Source organism: Sus scrofa, chromosome X (genome assembly GCF_054392235.1).
Source record: "Sus scrofa isolate SSC_HxYL_T2T_F1_AM1 chromosome X, Sscrofa_HxYL_maternal_Yorkshire_Landrace_v2.0, whole genome shotgun sequence".
NCBI lineage: Eukaryota > Metazoa > Chordata > Mammalia > Artiodactyla > Suidae > Sus > Sus scrofa.
Window position 1 is genome coordinate 27,860,399 of NC_139401.1, and position 17,747 is coordinate 27,878,145.

The 17,747-nt window shown below is 37.2% G+C and overlaps 1 long non-coding RNA gene across 1 annotated transcript in view; it reads right to left on the reverse strand.

The window, feature by feature from the left end:
- The window catches only part of LOC146394522 (uncharacterized), an 88,602-nt gene extending 83,112 nt beyond the window's left edge, over nt 1–5,490 (reverse strand). Inside the window, exon 1 of the long non-coding RNA XR_014835855.1 lies at nt 5,391–5,490. This is a non-coding gene — a long non-coding RNA (uncharacterized LOC146394522). The remainder of the gene's footprint in view (nt 1–5,390) is intronic.
- Nucleotides 5,491–17,747: the final 12,257 nt, after the last annotated feature.

The following is a 17,747-nucleotide window of genomic DNA, read 5'->3' on the forward strand; positions in this document are numbered from 1 at the left end:
CAGTATGGGGAGAGAGTATAGAAAACTGTTTAGGATGGAGTGAGTCATAGTCAAATGCAACAGAATGAAGACTAAATAAGGAAAGCTCCTCAGAGAAGCCATTAAGAAGAAACTTCAGGAATATACATTCAGTGGAATGCAGATATACAAATGCCATGTTGCCATGTTGTAAGACAAATGAGGGAAGAATTGTTCCCCAAGCAACTGAGTACATTGATAGTGAAAAGAGACAAGAAAGCATAGGGGAGGGAGTAGATAAATGGCATGAGAATGCCCTAAGAATAAGAATGATGAAAATCAGGGTGACCAACAGTTTTGGATAGCTTAAAGAACGAACTGAGGTTTTTGGAAAAATACTATCAATAATAAAAACTTTGTTTATCAACATATTCAAAGTATGTATATAAATAAAAATAATAAAGAAAATTAATAAAGAAATGAAAGAGAGGCGATTTCAAGAATCTTCATATTTATTGTGAAATAAAATTAAAAACTTCATCCTGGGGAAAATACAGTCTTTTAAACATACATTACTGCAAAAAGTGGACACCCACATGTAAAAGAATGAAAAGAGAGTGCATCATAAAAAACTAAGTTGAAATGGATCAAAGACTTAAATGTAAGAGCTAAAACTATAAATGTCTTAGTAGAAAAGATAAAAGCTTCATGACAATGAATTTGGCAATGATTTCCTGGCTAGGACACCAATAACAGAGGCAACAAGAATACAGAGAAGCAAATTGGACTATATTGACACCAAAAACTTTTATGTTTTAAAGGACACAATCAACAGATAAGGACATGCAAGGAATGGTAGTATTATTTGCAAATTATATATCTGATAAGGAATTAATATGCAAAATATATAAAGATGCCTAGAAAAAATTAAAATAGGCAAATGACTAGACATTTCTCCAAAGAAGGCATATAAATGGCCAATAAGCACACAAAAAGAAGCTCAACATTACTAATCATTAGGGAAATGCAAATCAAAACCACAATGAAAATTATCTCACATCCATTAAGATGACTATTATCACGGAAACAGAAAACAAGTTTTATTAAGGCTGTGGAGTAACTGGAAACTTAGGCACTGCAAACAGAAATAAGAATGGTGCAGACATTATAGGAAATGGTATGATATTTCTTCAAGAAATTAAAAACAGAATTACCATATGATCCAGCTATTCCACATAGCTGTGTATATACATAAAACACAGCTGTCTGTGTATATACGTAAAACATGTGGAGAAATTGCCACCCTTGTGCCCTGTAAGTAGGAATGTAAAATGGTGCAGCCATTTTGGAAAACAGCTTGGCAGTTCTTAAGACAGTTCAACACAGAACTACTGTATGTGTATGTGCACAAAATAATTCTAAGCAGGATCTCAAAAAATAGTTTTACATTCACATTTATGGCAGCATTATTCACAATAGCCAAGATGTAGAAGCAAACCAAGTGTTCATCCGCTACTGAATGGATAAGCAAAATGTGGTATATAAATACAATGGACTACTACTCAGTCTTTAAAATGAAGGAAATTTTGACACAGCTTACAATATGGATGAAATGTGAGGATATTATGCTAAGTGAAATAAGCCAGTCACAAAAGAACCAATAAGTAAAATGATGGTTATCAGGGCCTCAGAGGAGGGGAGAATGGGGAGTTGTTTTTCATGGTCTTAGAGTTTCAGTTGGGAAGATGAAAAAGTTCTGGACGTTGGTTGCATAACACTGTATGTATTTAACACTGCCAAAGTGTACACCTAAAAGTGGTTAAGATAGTAAATTTTACGTTTCATGTATTTTACCACAATTAAAAATAAAAATCTATGAAAAATGATTAAGATGGTAAGTTTCATGTTCTGTATACTTTATAACAATTGAAGAAAGAAAAAAACACAATTCATCCACCTTGGAAAAACCTTTCCACCCTTCCTTAGCCAGAAATCTTCTTATAATCCCATCAAAATTCCAGAATTTTTTTATCTCCAGACTTCCCTCTTGTTCTCTTGGCCTACAAACCTCTTTCCCCCAGTTCACCCCCTTGGTGTTTTCGGAACTTTCAGGTCATGTTACTTACAAAAAAAAAAAAAAAAAGAACTTTTCTTGCCCACCCAAATCAGTATTACATTTCCGTGTTGTGATGTTCTATCATACATCCTACTTTTCCCTTCAGTAATTTTAAGCACACATTTTGGGACGGTCATTTCTTACAGACCATCTTCCCTGATAGACTATAAATTTCTTGAAGACAAGTAGCATAGTATACTCAACACAGAGCTGTATCCTCAACAGCTATGAACTAGCATGGCACAGTCAGTTTTCAGTAGATCTGTTCAAGAAGTAAGGTAAGCTAGTTACTAATAATACATATTTAGTATTTAGGTTAAATATAGTTATACAATTTATTGTTAAGGCTAATCAAATCCTAGGAAAGTATTAGTAAAATTAGTAAAATACATTTGAAAAATAAAAGTGAAAACAAAACTATTTATTGGTACCTTTTATTTCCATTCCTTTCTATATAACTTCATATTTTATAATGTAGAAAGCTAAAATTATATTACTATATTCTCTTCAATCTAGGTCTTTTAATGGTAATTAGTTTCCATCAGTGAGACCCTCTCTGAGGATCAAATGGCTTGGAGGCTATCTTCCTGCTGTGACTACTTGTCACTGCTTGCAAAGCATTCATAAAAATATGTCTGTCTGTGGCCTGACTCAGGGTCCTGGCGACAAGTCATTAACTTGTGGGTATGAGAGACAGATGTGACACAGCAGGTATAGTGCCAACAACATCTTCCTTCTCTTTGAAGCTCAACTATAGTGAGCCCAGTTTCAGGTTGCTAACTTTCATTCCTCCATTTGTAAACACTTAAGTCCCTATATTAAATCCCTTCTGCTTAAAATACTTAAAATAATTCATTATTACACATAGACTTTTGAAAAGACTAGAACTGGAAAAATGGTAATTTTTCATGTTATTGACATATAGCTTTAAACTCAAGATTGACAGTGCAAAATTCTGGAATAAATGAAGTCATTGTGAAGATTTTAAATAGAACAAAATTGATCACACAAAGTTAGCACAGAATCACTAAATGAATGCTATGGCAAAAGTTAACTTTGTTTCTTGGTTGAGACTTTTCACTAGAAAATCAGTATGATCCCATACTTAATAGGTGCACTTGCATCTCAGAGAGCTTTTACAAAAACCCTTTATGTAACCTCCTCTGAGAATCCTGTCCTAGATCCCTCAAGTACACTTGATAACTGTCCTCTATGCTCCTATATCATTTTATGTATTCTCATATGATAATTACTATTACATCAGTTTGTAGTTACATTTTCACACACCTCTCATCTCCCTACATTTGGAGCTTCTGAACATCAATAACCATATATTATTTTTCTATACAGCACTAAGACCTAGTACAATGCTTGTCATATGTAGGTGTGCTCAAAGAAATGGAATATTTGATACTGAATTATGACATACTAGGTAAACTCATAAATGACTGAAAAAATTAACCTCAAATGCACTGATTAATGGGTCTATATAAACTAGAGAAAGGTCTCAATTGGAATCACTTGAGCCTTTTCAACTCTAATTGAATAATTTTTTTAATCCTAGAAAGAACTGTTGCCTTATCCTCTGCGTGTCTCATAATATATTAAGTTGGTACAGTGTCATTTTTTATTCTGACTTGCAATTGAGCTCATCATTCTGTTTGGATGGTATTCAGCCTCATCAATTAGATTAACAAGTTTCTTAAAGGTTCAGGCTTTTATCTAACTCTTTCCCTCTGTCCACACCATTACCTTCAGTGCTGGGACCACAGTGGATGTGCAGGGGGACCATTTTAGGTGACCATTTTGTTCTAAACAGGTTCCCTCCCTCTTAAGCTGATTCATCTCCTGGCCTTCAAGCCTCTATGGCAGGTCTTTTTCAATCCGAGAATTAGTAGAGGATCAACAGAAGCTATTGTTTGTTGCTTCTCATTTCATCCTTTAGAAATAAACTGACTTTTTTTTTGGACAACAGCCATATATTTAAGACACCCACATATTTGGAGTAAATCACTGTAAATAGGCCATCAGCAAAAAACAACAGCCTGTAGAACACATTACCAAGGAGTAGCAAGCAGCCAAGTTTTTCGTAACTGGGCTACTAGCCACCAATTTAAAGCTTTCCTCTGAACACACTTTCACCACACAGAAGTCTGTTTTTCTGCACAACATAAATGGAAGGGGACAAAACACTGCTGCTCTAAGTTATATTAAATTGATATTTTTAAACACAATTCTGGCTTTGAGTTGGTAAACATGCTTAGGAAAAGGCATATCCCCCCCCCCAAAAGAAAATGCTAAAGATGCTAAAAATAAGAGAATTATGTAAATAAACATGAAAAGAAATCTTTTTTTTTTTTTTTTTTTGGTAAATTACTTTCACTAACATCATTACCTCATCCCAGCACCTCTTAACATAAGATTAACTGACAACTAATTGGCTCTGGAGGTATGAGAGTCTGTCCTTACATAATGCCACTGTTTTCTCTGTTCAGTCTCCAATAACCCTATCTGCCAAAGGAAAGGCAAACAACTACATTCTACTTCATCTGAATGATGGAAGAGCCTTTTTAAATTTTGATATTTTCAGTTCCCAACAGAAAATAAGCATTTTCCAGGGGGGAAAAATACTATTCTGGGGATGAGTTATTGAGAGTGTTCTATTCTACTAAGGCTAGGCTATTCTATCACAGAGCAATGAATGTGAGCTAATAGTCACAACAAAACTTGATGATGCCTTTCTATCTGAATATTCCAGAGCATTAAAGGAAATTAAAACTCTATACATTTGCATGCTACTTCTGACAGAGAATAAAATAAACAAACTGGCAGAAAATTGTTTAAGGAGTTTCTGAGCAATTAGTAGTATCAAAGTCATCGACAGGATTATTCCTGATTCCCTGCCACTAAATATAACCAAACAGGCCATTTTTCATCGAAAACTTACATTCAACCTAAAATCTATACTCCAACCTTAGTCGTCAGCTCATTATGTCCATTTTGCACTTAAGAAAAATCCTTTGTAAGCATCATTCCTTTATACCTCTTTTTCTATCCCTCTACTCTCACAGTTTCTAAACCTTCTCCTGAGAAGTACCTTCATTGGGCTTTACATACAAAACCTTTGGAGACTGCAAAGAAGCGGTTAACCGAGTCCACGTTACACCCATGCACAAGTAAAATCTTTTTAAATTAATGAAAAGAATGACTTAGTTGGCAAAAAGAGTAACATCATAAATTGTAACTTACTAGTGTAGAGGGAGATCAATGCCATGGGAGTGAGGTGGCCCTGGCTCTGGTCCCACCAGAGACTTACCCTTCGTTTGGTTTCTAGTCCCTCCATCCACAGAAAAGAGGTATCCGTAGCGTTCAAAGCCAGGAGGCTTGCACAAACACCAAGATCTGCAAAAACCACTGAAGATTCAAGCGCTAATCATGAAGCTCTTTCAGGCTCATTGAGACCACTTGTTCCCTTTAGCTCCGCTCTAGGCCGTTGTTCCACAAAGTGTTGCCAGCATCACTGGTATCACCTGGGAACTTGTTAGAACTGGCTCAAACTCTGACCTCTAAATCAGAACTGGATTTTTAACAAGATCCCCAGGTGGTCCAAATTCACGTTAAAATTGGAGCATCACTGGCGTCAAAGTACGGTCAGCTTTTGTACAATTTGGCAAAATGGTCCTTTTAAAAAAAGTTTTATTGAAGTGAAGTTAATTTACAAGGTTGTAATAATTTCTGCTGTACAACGAAGTGACCCAGTCATACATATACACATATCCATTTTATTTCAGATTCTTTTCCCACAGAATACTGGGTAGATTATCACAGAATACTGGGTAGAGCTCTGTACTATACAGCAGGTTCCCAATGGCCAATCATTCCATATACCTCAGTGTGCATATGCCAGTTCCAACCCTCAGTCCATCCCTCCCCTTGCTAACCATAAGTTTTTCAAAGTCTGAAGACATTTGAAGAACTTTTTAGCTCTGAGAGATTTGGGCTCAATACATTCAAGTCCTAAATTGTGGCAAACTCTATGATGCTTAAAAGGGTTTTGGTTTTTCAATTCTAGACATAAGGATTTTTATCTTTGTTTTCTTTTTTTTTTTTCCTTTTGACAAAATGTCATCTTCATTGCTTATAAGGATTTCAGCCAATGAAGCTGAAGTGTGAGGGCCAAATGGGCTTGTGAAATTCCCCTGGCCCTGCTTCTAACTCTCTCCTCTCCAATTCACACTTCTGCACAATAATTTTAAGAAACATTTTCAGACCAGAAACACCAAAAAACACAGTCTCACATGATGGAAGGAAAGAAAACAAGGCCCAAGGCTTACATATGTCTAATCAATTATCTTCATTAATTAAAAAAACATGGAGTAAAGGTTCAGCTTTTTCAACTAGTGGGGAGAAAGGGGTCTGGGGGCATGATTTTGGAAATGTTACCCTGGGAAAGTCCTTCCAAGTAAGCTTACTGATGCCCTTTAGAATATCTTCCTCTTTTTAAAAAAATCATTTGTCAAACTATATTTTTGAATGCACAAAATTCCAATTACTACCAGAAATTAAGGACTGCATAACAATTTTTACTTAGAAATGTATTAGGAACACACACACACACACACACATACAGATGTGTTTCACAGAGTTTAAAACATCTCTACAGAGAACAAAATACATATTTTTCAAACTAAATAGGTAATAAATGTTTCTCAAAATGAACTATTGTAGCAAAACACAAGTGTAAAAGATGTTGGTATATTCTTGTTTAGAGGTTTAAAATACAAAATTATAGATTGTGTTGGGAAGGTCAAAAGAATGGAGTTCAAGTACTAAGAATCATGACTTCTCAACATCTAAGTTGGGCCTTTATCCTGCGAATCAAAAGAACAATGGGTTATAAACGCAGACATTTTAATTCCTGTTCCGCCTTTGCTGCTTAATGACTATCTAACCTCATCATGTTGGCTGATTTCCCATCTGTGTCTGAAGAAGGGCAACTAGTTTAAGAGACCTTTCACGTCCCAGCCTGATTGAAAATTCTGCTCCCAATGGCTTAGAAGCCATAACTATTATTAGCTGTGTTATACATAAAAAAGTGATTTTTTGGATTAGTAAATTTCTTTGGGTTGCTTTGTTCATTTGTTTTCAATTTTTGAGAACTAGCAACTGCCACAAAGTTAGCATTATGGAAGGGGATGCTTAGATGATGGCTCCATCTCATTAAATTCCATGAGGCATTCCCTCATGGGTTAAGGAGCAGACCTTATCTCTGTGAGGATGCAGGTTCGATCCCTAGTCTCACTCAGTGGGTTAAGGATCCAGCATTGCTACAAGCTGTGGCATAGGTCACAGATGTGGCTCTGATCCAGTGTTGCTGTGGCTGTGGTGGAGGCTGGCAGCTGCAGCTCAGATTGGATTCCTAGCCCGGGAACTTCCATAGATGGCAACTATGGCCATAGAAAGAAAAAAAAAATCAGAGTTCCCATTGTGGCTCAGTGGTAATGAATATGACTAGTATTCATGAGGATGCAGGTTCACTCCCTGGCCTTGCTCAGTGGGTCAGGGATCTGGCGTTGCCGAGAGCTGTGGTGTAGGTCACAGATGCGGCTTGGATCCCAACTGCTATGGCTGTGGTGCAGGCTGGCAGCTGTAGCTCTGCTTTAACCCCTAGCCTGGGAACTTTCATATGCTGTGGCTGCAGCCCTAAAAAAGCCAAAAAGAAAAAAAAAAATCACAGCGAATTTTTAAAAGCACATTTTCCAAGCTTTCCTTAATATTGTAATAAATGCTACGTGTAAAAAACAAATGGATTCCATTATCATATCAGTTAGAAAGTACTGGGTTAAACAAGTGAAAAAGAGCTATCGTTATGCAATGCTAATTAGGAATTTAGCATATTAATGAGAATTGGGAATCTACAAGAATTGAGGTTTGATACAGTTGCAAAGTTGCCCAAATTTATTTGGCTGTGGGATGCTATGGGGGTGAAATATCCCAGGGGACTGGTGTTCTAAGGGAAGTGCTGAACTCAAAGTGGAAGTTGGACCTTAACACATACAGAGTTTTTTAAGTGGAGATCTAACAAAACAGAGAGGAAAAAGCTATCATAATTGAAATCCACTTATGCCTGGAGAAGATTTCTTGCCCATGTCAGAAAACCTGACCTTTCCAAACATGAAGAAAAGGATTACCATGGAGAATTTCTTGCCTATATAAAGGGCCATGCTGCAGAGGATTTATCCCTAGTGGCTAAACCAATGCTGTTCCAATACATAAGAAGGATGACCTGCAGATTTGGGACTTTAACAGTAGAGATATTTTTAGATATAATTCAATACTTGAATTAAACACAAAACATAGCTGACTATATAGAAGTGTTGAAAACTCAGCATTTATACTCAAGTAAGCAAATTGTAGCATTCTGCACCAGCATCAAATTCTGAATGTGTTTCACCCAGATATTCTTTGGCAATCCAGCTTAAAATGGTAGAAAATTAAATGTTACATCTTCCCAGATAAAGGTGAACACATGAGAAGGCAAGAATGCCAAAGAGATTATCAGAAATCCATGAGGACCAATAGGTCAAATTATACCAAAATTTTTATTCTCAAACATATGTTTAGATAAATATTTGTGTCATGCTAAACATTTATGTACTCTTTTAGAAAGTGAAGAGATTATTTACAGGAAAACCTTCTGAAATGGAATCGTATGTTTTGATCTTTGCAGGGTAAAAAAAAAATTTTTAAATTAAAATGTTGCCTTAAGGCCCTAAAGACGGCCATATGCTTTTGCATACATTTTCACAACTCAGCAGCTGCTCACTGAACCTCTTCCATTTCAAGTTTTCCTGTTGACCACTCTCTTCTGTAAGGCTTCTGTGACTGCCGGATGGAAATATTTATGAAAACACTGGGGCAGCCAGGATCGTCCAAGTGTTTTCAAAATGTTTGCTTGGCAAAGAGTTGCTGGCAGGCAAAATGTGCTCCTACAAGGGCTTCAGTAAGTGTTTATGCCTCCTCAGTGTATTCCATTTGTAAATGTGGGCAGAGACCTAAACTGTGATCTCTACAACTTTAAATGAAGAAGCTCAAATTCATTTTGCCTTAGAGAGCCTTTGCACCTGCCAATCCTACCCTTTCCAAATCATTTTAATGGATTCATAGGCAGGCTCCTTTTAAAATCACTTCCATAATCACAGACACAAACTGGGAAACTTTGAGGATCCCCATGATCTCTCTGAAAAAAATCAGTGAATTTGTTTCAGAGGAGTTGTTTCTTGAATGCTTGGCTTAGAACTCTAAGTGCTAAGAAGGACGATGAGGTGGTTGGGGAGGGATAAGGGTTTTCAGACAAGAGGGAAAGACATTGAAGAGCTGGAGAGGACAATGAATGCAAGGAACTATAGTAATGTGGTGAGGACTATTAGAATGTTGGTGATCAGATGGGTGAGGCAGGGGATTAGTCTGGAGAAGTAAGCAAGACCCACATCATAAAGAACTTTCTAAATCATATGCAAGACTTTTCAGAATCATTGAAATGATTTAAGCAGCTCTCTGGTATGATTTGATTGATGCTATTAAAAAACCATTTGATTCAAAATGCCCGAAGCTATATTGAAAACTGGAGCAACACTGGACTTGAAGTAAATAGGAAGGGATTAGAAAATGCTAGCAAAGAGTGATATGATATAAATGGAATCATACAACATGCAACCTTTTGAGACTAGCCTCTTTCACTCAGCACAATAATTATGAGATTCGCCCAAGTTGTTACTTGTATCAGTAGTTCCACCTTTTTTATTGCAAAGTAATATTTCATTGTATGGATGTATTTACTTTGTTATCCATTCACCCACTGAAGGGCATTTGTGTTACTTCTAATTTTTTGAAATTATGAATAGACTGCTTTAAACGTTCAGGCACAGATGGAGATATATTTTTTTTTTATTATGGTGGTAGTTTTACAAATCTACATATGGGTGAAATTTTGTAGAACTATAGACTATAAATGTTAATTTTAGTCTATGTTAATTTAAAAATAAGATTTTAAAAAGTGATAATGAACCGAACTGCAGAAGAAAGATTTGAGTTAATCCCAAATTTGATTCAACAGATCATTTAAGTTTTACTATGAAATAGAAATTTCAAGGGAGTAGATTTTTAGCAATTCCAGAGACAACAGTGAGCTTCATCCATTCATTCATCATTTGTTTTCTAAACTTGATGAGATCTTAAAGAAGAAAACAATAAAAGATAAATAAAACCAACACAGACAGAAAAGACAGTCTCTTCAATAAGGGGTGTTGGGAAAACTGGACAGTTACATGTAAACCAATGAAATTAAAACATTCCCTCACACCATATACAAAAATAAACTCAAATGGTCCAAAGACCTAAATATAAGACATGGCATCAAAAATTCCCAGAAGAGAACATAGGCAAAACATTCTCATTCATAAATCATAGCAATATTTTCTTAGATTTCTTAGATCAGTCTCCCAAGGCAAAATAAACAAAAGGAAAAATAAACAAATGGAACCTAATTAAATTTAAAAGCTTTTGCATAGCAAAGGAAACCATAAACAAAATGAAAAGATAAATGGGCTGGGAGAAAGTATTTCTGAGTAATGCACCTGACAAGGGGTTAATTTCCAAAATACACATACAACTCAATATACAAAAAAAAAAGAAGAAGAAAAATAAAATAAATGGGCCTTAGACCTAAACAGACATTTCTCCAAAGAATACATACAGAGGGCTAACAGGCATATGAAAAGAAGCTCAATATCATTAATTATTAGGGAAATACGAATCAAAACTACAATGACCTATTACCTCACACTAGTCAAAATAGCCATCATCTAAAAGTCTACAAATAATAAATGCTAGAGAGGATGTGGAGAAAGGGAACCCTCCTGTAATGCTGGTGAGAATGTAAATTGGTGCATCCCCTATGGAAGGCTGTATGGAGTTTCCTCAAAAAAAATAAAAGTAGAGCTACTACATGATCTAGAAATTCCATTTCTGGGCATATATCCAGAAAAGATGAAAAATCTAATTTGAAAAGATACACATACCCCAATGTTCACAGCAGCATTATTTAAAATAGCCAAGACATGGAAACAACCCAAGTGCCCACCAACAAAGACAAAGACTGGTTTAAGAAAGATGTGGTTTTATATATATATATACATAACATTTCTACATACAGACACACAATGGTACATTACTCAGCCATGAAAAAGAATGAAATATTTCCATTTGCAACAACATGGATGGATCTAGAGAATATTATGCTCAGTGAAATAAGTCAAATAAAGACAAATATTATATGGTATCATTTACATGTGGAATCTAAAATATAATACAAATAAATCTATATAGAAAACATAAACAGAGATAAGTCTTCTGTCTCCAGCTAAGGCCTCCCTTGATCAGCCAGCACACATCAGCCAGGTAACACTGGCATTGTGACCTGAGATGCAGCAGGAAGCCCATATGAGATCACCTATTCCCAGACCTGATCAGCAGAACCCTACAGCTGATCCAAAAACCTGGGAGGTAAATAAATACCCATTAATCTTATGATTGTTAATGATTTAGGGCAGTTTATTACACGACACTAACCAGCAGATACAGACCTCAAATATCATCTCTACCTGTATTAGTTTCGTGTTGCCACTGATTGACACAAACTTAGTGGTTTAAAACAACATAATTGTATTCTCTGCCTGTTCCATAGGTCAGAAGTCTGAAATAGTTTCACTGAATTAAAGTCTAGGTGTTGGCAAGGCTGGTCCCTTCTGGAGGCTTTAGAGGAGAATTTATTCCCTCGCCTTTTTCAATTGCTAATGGCTGCCTATACTCATTGGCTTCTTGTACCTTCCTCCACCTTCAAAGCATATCATTCCAGTCTCTGCTTCTATCATCACATCACCATATGCTCTAAATCTGACTCCTCCTTTGCCTTCTGATAAGTACTCTTGTGAGTACATCTGGGTACTCCAGGATAACTCCTCCTGGCAAAGTCCTTAATCAGATCAACAGAGTCCCTTTGGCCATAAAGTTAACATATTCAGATTTTGGAGATTAGAACATGGACATATTTGAGGACCATTCTTAAGGTGACACACTGCCTTATCCGTAAAGCCACCACAGCCATGTTCTTTTCCTTTTATAAATTAGCAGTGGAAAGTTCATACATGGGAAGAAAAATGAATACAGAGTTCAACTACAGCAAGATGGGGGGAAAGAAGAGATTATGATACCAGATTTAGTTGGAAGAAAAGTAAACAATGATTACAATATTAACTACTATTTATTGACCTTTGCTGCAAGCTGGAAGCTTTGCTAGGCATTTTACATTTTATTTTCATATTTAAGTCTTTCAAAGTAGTACCTTGCCTACCTGAGGCTAATGCTGAGAAATTTATATAGCTTGTCTGCAGCTTCTAAGTGACTGAGCTGGGATGTGACCTCAGATCCTTTTTGCCTACAAAGAACATTATCCACATTACTCGATTAAAATCTCTCTTACTCCTTGATACTGGTCCCTTAACTTGCAAATCTAACAGTCTACAGGCAAGATTTGTACAACAGAAATCTCTCAAGTCAAGAATGAAACATATTCTCTAGTTTTAGGGTACAGAAGGTTCTACTCTAGTGCTGTATAACTAGAAGTCAAATGTTTCTTAAGTCAATTTTTAATGTTTCTGGATTTTGGCCTAATAGTCTATCAGTAACTAAAACTCTTTGGGTATTTTTGAACAAATTTTTAAATTGTGACCCATGGCAGAACTTGTTTTAGTTGTTCTAGGAATCATATTTATTATTATTATAAAATTTTACTATGCTTAATTTATTTTCACATTGGCCTAATTTTTATTCAAGCAACAACTTCTAAGTTTGGGTTACTTTATAATTTCTCTGAAACTTTTACTTTGAGAAATAAATTTGAAGAGTCTTTCTGTTAATGAGGAGAAACTGCTGCTTCACTCAAAAACATTTCATTTGTAACTGAAAAGTTAAGAGCTTTTCTGACTGGATATGTGTCAGTGGCAAAGAACACAAAGGGCAAATGCATGGTTAAGTGAAAACAATTTAAATATGTGCATACTAAATGTATCCTTATTTGAAATACTTGTTAATAAAATATTCATGCTCTATTGTTATCAAATACCTGACTTCAGTGTATCCTTAGGACTTGAAGCTATTTTGGAACTTCACAAGATCATTATAAGGAAAGAGGGTACCTTCTGCTACATTGCAAACTAAAGCCCACTGATTTACTTTGAGGTAAGGTCAAATTTCTTCACATCTCTTTGTATATAAGTATGCTACAGCTACCACAACAAAGTACTACAAACTGGGTGACTTAAACACCAAATATTTATTGTCTCACAGCTCTGGAGGCTGAAAGTCTAAGACCAAGGTGTCAACAGGGTTAGTTCCTTCTGAGGTCTGTGAGGCACAATCTGTTCCATGACTCTGCCCAGCTTCTAACGGTTTGCTGGCAATCTTTTGGCATAGAGTGGCTTGTAGACACATTACCCCAATCTCTGCTTTTTTCTTCCCCACACCTACAGCATGTGGAAGTTCCCAGGCCAGGGATCAAACCCATGCCACAGCAGTTACAATGCCAGGTTCTTAACCAATAGGCCACCAGGGAATTCCCCAGGTCTCTGCTTTTATGTCCATATGATACTTTCCTTGTGTATATGTCTATGTTCCAATATCCCCTTCTTATAAGGATAACAGTCATATCAGATTAGAGGCCCACGCTACTCCAGTATGATCTCAACTATTTACATCTGTATCTGAAACCAAGTTCCCCTAATACTAAGTTCCTCTGCCAAGTTTATGATTAACCTCTTTATCCAAACCTTTATTCCCTTTCTTGTCCCACACCTTTTTTGCTCAAGATCAAGGAGTGCCAAAGAAAAGGAAGAGGAGTTCACATCATGGTTCAGTGGTAACAAACCCAACTAGTACCCATGAGGGTGTGGGTTCAATCCCTGGCCTTGCTCAGTGGGTTAAGAATCTGGCATTGCTAGAGTTCCCACTGTGGCACAGTGGTTAACCAATCTGACTAGGAACCATGGGGTTGCAGGTTTGCTCCCTGGCCTTGCTCAGTGGGTTGGGGCTCCGGCATTGCCATGAGCTGTGGTGTAGGTCGCAGGCGTGGCTCAGATCTGGTGTTGCTGTGGTGTAGGCCAGTGGCTACAGCTCCGATTGGACCCCTAGCCTGGGAACCTCCATGTGCCGTGGGAGTGGCCCTAGAAAAGGCAAAAAGACAAAAAAAAAACAAGAAAAAAAGAATCTGGTATTGCCGTGACCTGTGGTGTAGGTCAAAGATGCAGCTAGGATCACACGTTGCTAAGGCTGTGGCCGGCAGCAGCAGCTGCTGCTTCTCCAAATGGACCCCTAGCCCATGAACCTCCATATGCTGCAGGTGTAGCCCTAAAGAGCAGCAAAAAAAAAAAAGAAAGAAAGAAAGAAAAAGAAAAACAGCAAAAAGGGGGGATTGTAACTATTGTAACTGAGCAGGAACTGTGGGGCCTTGCCAGGACAGATTCCCATGTCCTCTGCCAGTCTCTTTTTGGTAAAGCTTTAGTCTCCCAGACCTTCCCTGAGTCACAAAAGGCTAGTTCAGGAATTAATGATTGAAAGAATATGAACATGTAGTAACAAAAAATAGCAGTTGGACCATGAGAACTGGTAAGAATTTAAACAATAGATCAGCCATATAGCAGTAACAGAGTCTTTAGTTCCTCCCTGAAGGACATAGATAACAGTGTCTGGTGCACATTCCTGAGGGTTTTTCTTTTTTTTTTAAGGGCCACACCAAAGCGTATGTAAGTTCCCAGGCTAGGGGTTGAATTGCAGCTACAGCTGCCAGCCTATGCCACAGGAACAGCAACACCAGATCTGAGCCACATATGTAACCTATGCCGGAACTCGTGGCAATGCCAGATCGTTTAACCCATTGAACGAGGCCAGGGATTGAACCTGCATCGTCATGGATACTATTTGGATTCTTAACCCAATGAGCAGCAATGGGACTTTCCATTCCTGAGTTGTTTTATAGATATTAAAACCCCCACCAGATGGAAGATGCTAACTGTATGATGACCAGGAACACATGGCCCCCAGATCAGCTGGAACCCGAGGACTGATAATGTTAAACCATATGATATCACCCTGTTACCTCTCCATAAATCAATTGGAGAACTGTGCAGGATCACCTACTTTCTGATTCTCTCCCTCACCATGCCTTTAAAAATGCTTCCCTGAAATCCATTGGGGAGTGTGGGTCTTTGGAGCATAAGTCGGCCAGACTCCTGGTTTGGCCTTGCAGTAAACTCTGCACTTTCTTTCACCACAACTTGGTATGGGTAGGCTGGTTTTACTGCATGCAGACAAGTGGATCCAAGTTTGCTTTACTCATACATCTACACTATAGCCAAGGAGGGTCACATTTTGCAGTACTGGGACTTCAAAATATGAATTCAGGGGAGATAAAATTCAGCCTATGGCACTTAGCATTAAATAAGTTTCAAAGCTGTCACTTAAGTGTGGCTCTAAAAATGTAACCAGAAATACACATGGAAGCATTATAATAGTGAGAAAAAGACTATCTGCCTTTGAAAAGGGAAGGGACATTTCAGAAACAAAAAATTTTAATTGGGGCACAAAAAGAATCAAAAAGGGAGTTCCTGTTGTGCATCAGTGGGTTACAAACCCAACTAGGATCCATGAGGACACAGGTTTGATCCCTGGCCTCATTCAGTGGGTTACGATCTGTCATTGCAGTGACCTATGGTGTAGGTTGCAAACGTGGCTCGGATCCTAAGTTACTGTGGCTGTGGTATAGGCCAGCAGCTATAGCTCTGATTTGACTCCTAGCCTGGGAACTTCCATATGCCATGGATGAGGCCCTAAAAAGAAAAAAAAATCAATTTTTTAATATAATGATTTTTATTTTTTTCCATTATAGCTGGTTTACAGTGTTCTGTCAATTTTCTAAGCTAGACTTCCAAACATTTTTTGACATAACAGGGAAATTTAAATTTATAAATTTCTGTGGCCCTAGGTTTCATACAGGCTAGATAGTATATCCATCTAAACTAAGAGGAGGAGTAGTAATAAGGAACAGAACAATGGCAGAGATAAAGTAATATTAGAATGATTAGCTCATATATTCAAAGTCTTTAGCCCTCAACTTCTACTTTACAAAAATCTATAGCTACCTGTCTATGTTAACCATTAGCAAATCTCCCACTTCTAGGCATACATCCAGACAAAACTTTCCCCGAAAAAGATACATGAACTGACATGTTCACTGCAGCACTATTCACAATAGCCAAGACATGGAAACAACCCAGATGTCCATGGACAGATGATTGGATTACGAAGATGTGGTATATATACACAAGGGAATACTACTCAGCCATCAAAAAAAACAAAATAATGCCATTTGCAGCAACATGGATGGAACTAGAGCCTCTCATCCTGAGTGAAGTAAGTCAGAAAGAGAAAGACATACACCATATGATATCACTTCTATCTGGAATCTAATATATGGCACAAAGGAACCTTTCCACAGAAAAGACAATGGTGGACTTGGAAAATAGACTTGTGGTTGCCTGGGGGCAGGGGGAGGGAGTGGGATGGATAGGGTGCTTGGGGTAATAGATGTAGACTATTGCCTTTGGAATGGATTAGCAATGAGATCCTACTGTGCAGCGCTAAGAACTATGTCTGCTCACTTATAATGGAGCATGATAATGTGAGAAAAAATAATGTGTACATGTATGTGTAACTGGGTCACTTTGCTATACAGTAGAAAATTGACAGAACACTGTAAACCAGCTATAGTGGAAAAAATAAAAATCATTATATAAATGCTGAAAAGCAAAAACAAAACAAAACAAAAAACCCCACATCTCCCACCAATTCATGGTACTAAAATGCAATAATAGAAAGTCTTCAAGATGTGGGGACTTCATAGAAAAAAAAAGAATGTTTGATTTGAAAGAAGCATGAAAAACTATCTAGTTCAAATTTCCTCCGGTGCCAAAATCTTCTTAGAGCACTTGTGACAAAGCTACAGTTCTTCCAAAGCTGATTATTACCAAAGACAAGTCATTTCATTTGTGACAGTTTGTATTCTGCTTTGTATTCTGTTTACATTTTATAAATGTACCCATTGGAACTTAGATGGCACTCCAGAACACGTTAGAGTAAATTAAGTCATGTTCCACACAGCGACACATAAAACATTTGAAAACAGAGGGCATGTGCCTGTAAGATTTCTCTCCTGGAGTTAAGCATCCTCATTGCCTGCCGACCATATACTATTCCATTTGCTAATGTTCCAGGAGTATCTCCCCAATGCAGCATATACTAGGATGATCACTACCATTGATTGCTAACACTTTGTCAGTGCACAGCAAGACTGAAATAGCTATTGTATATCCTACATTAAATTCTTGGCTTAATCTAATTTTATATACGAGAGAAAAGAAATGTCAGCTGAAAGAATGGTTACAATTTAAGCTGGGAACTCTAAAAGTGGGAGAAAGGCAGTTAGATGTTCTGGTCTTTAGTTGGAAGATGACCTTCATAAGGCTTTCGGAGAAGATTCATTTAGAAGGTAGCAAATATAACA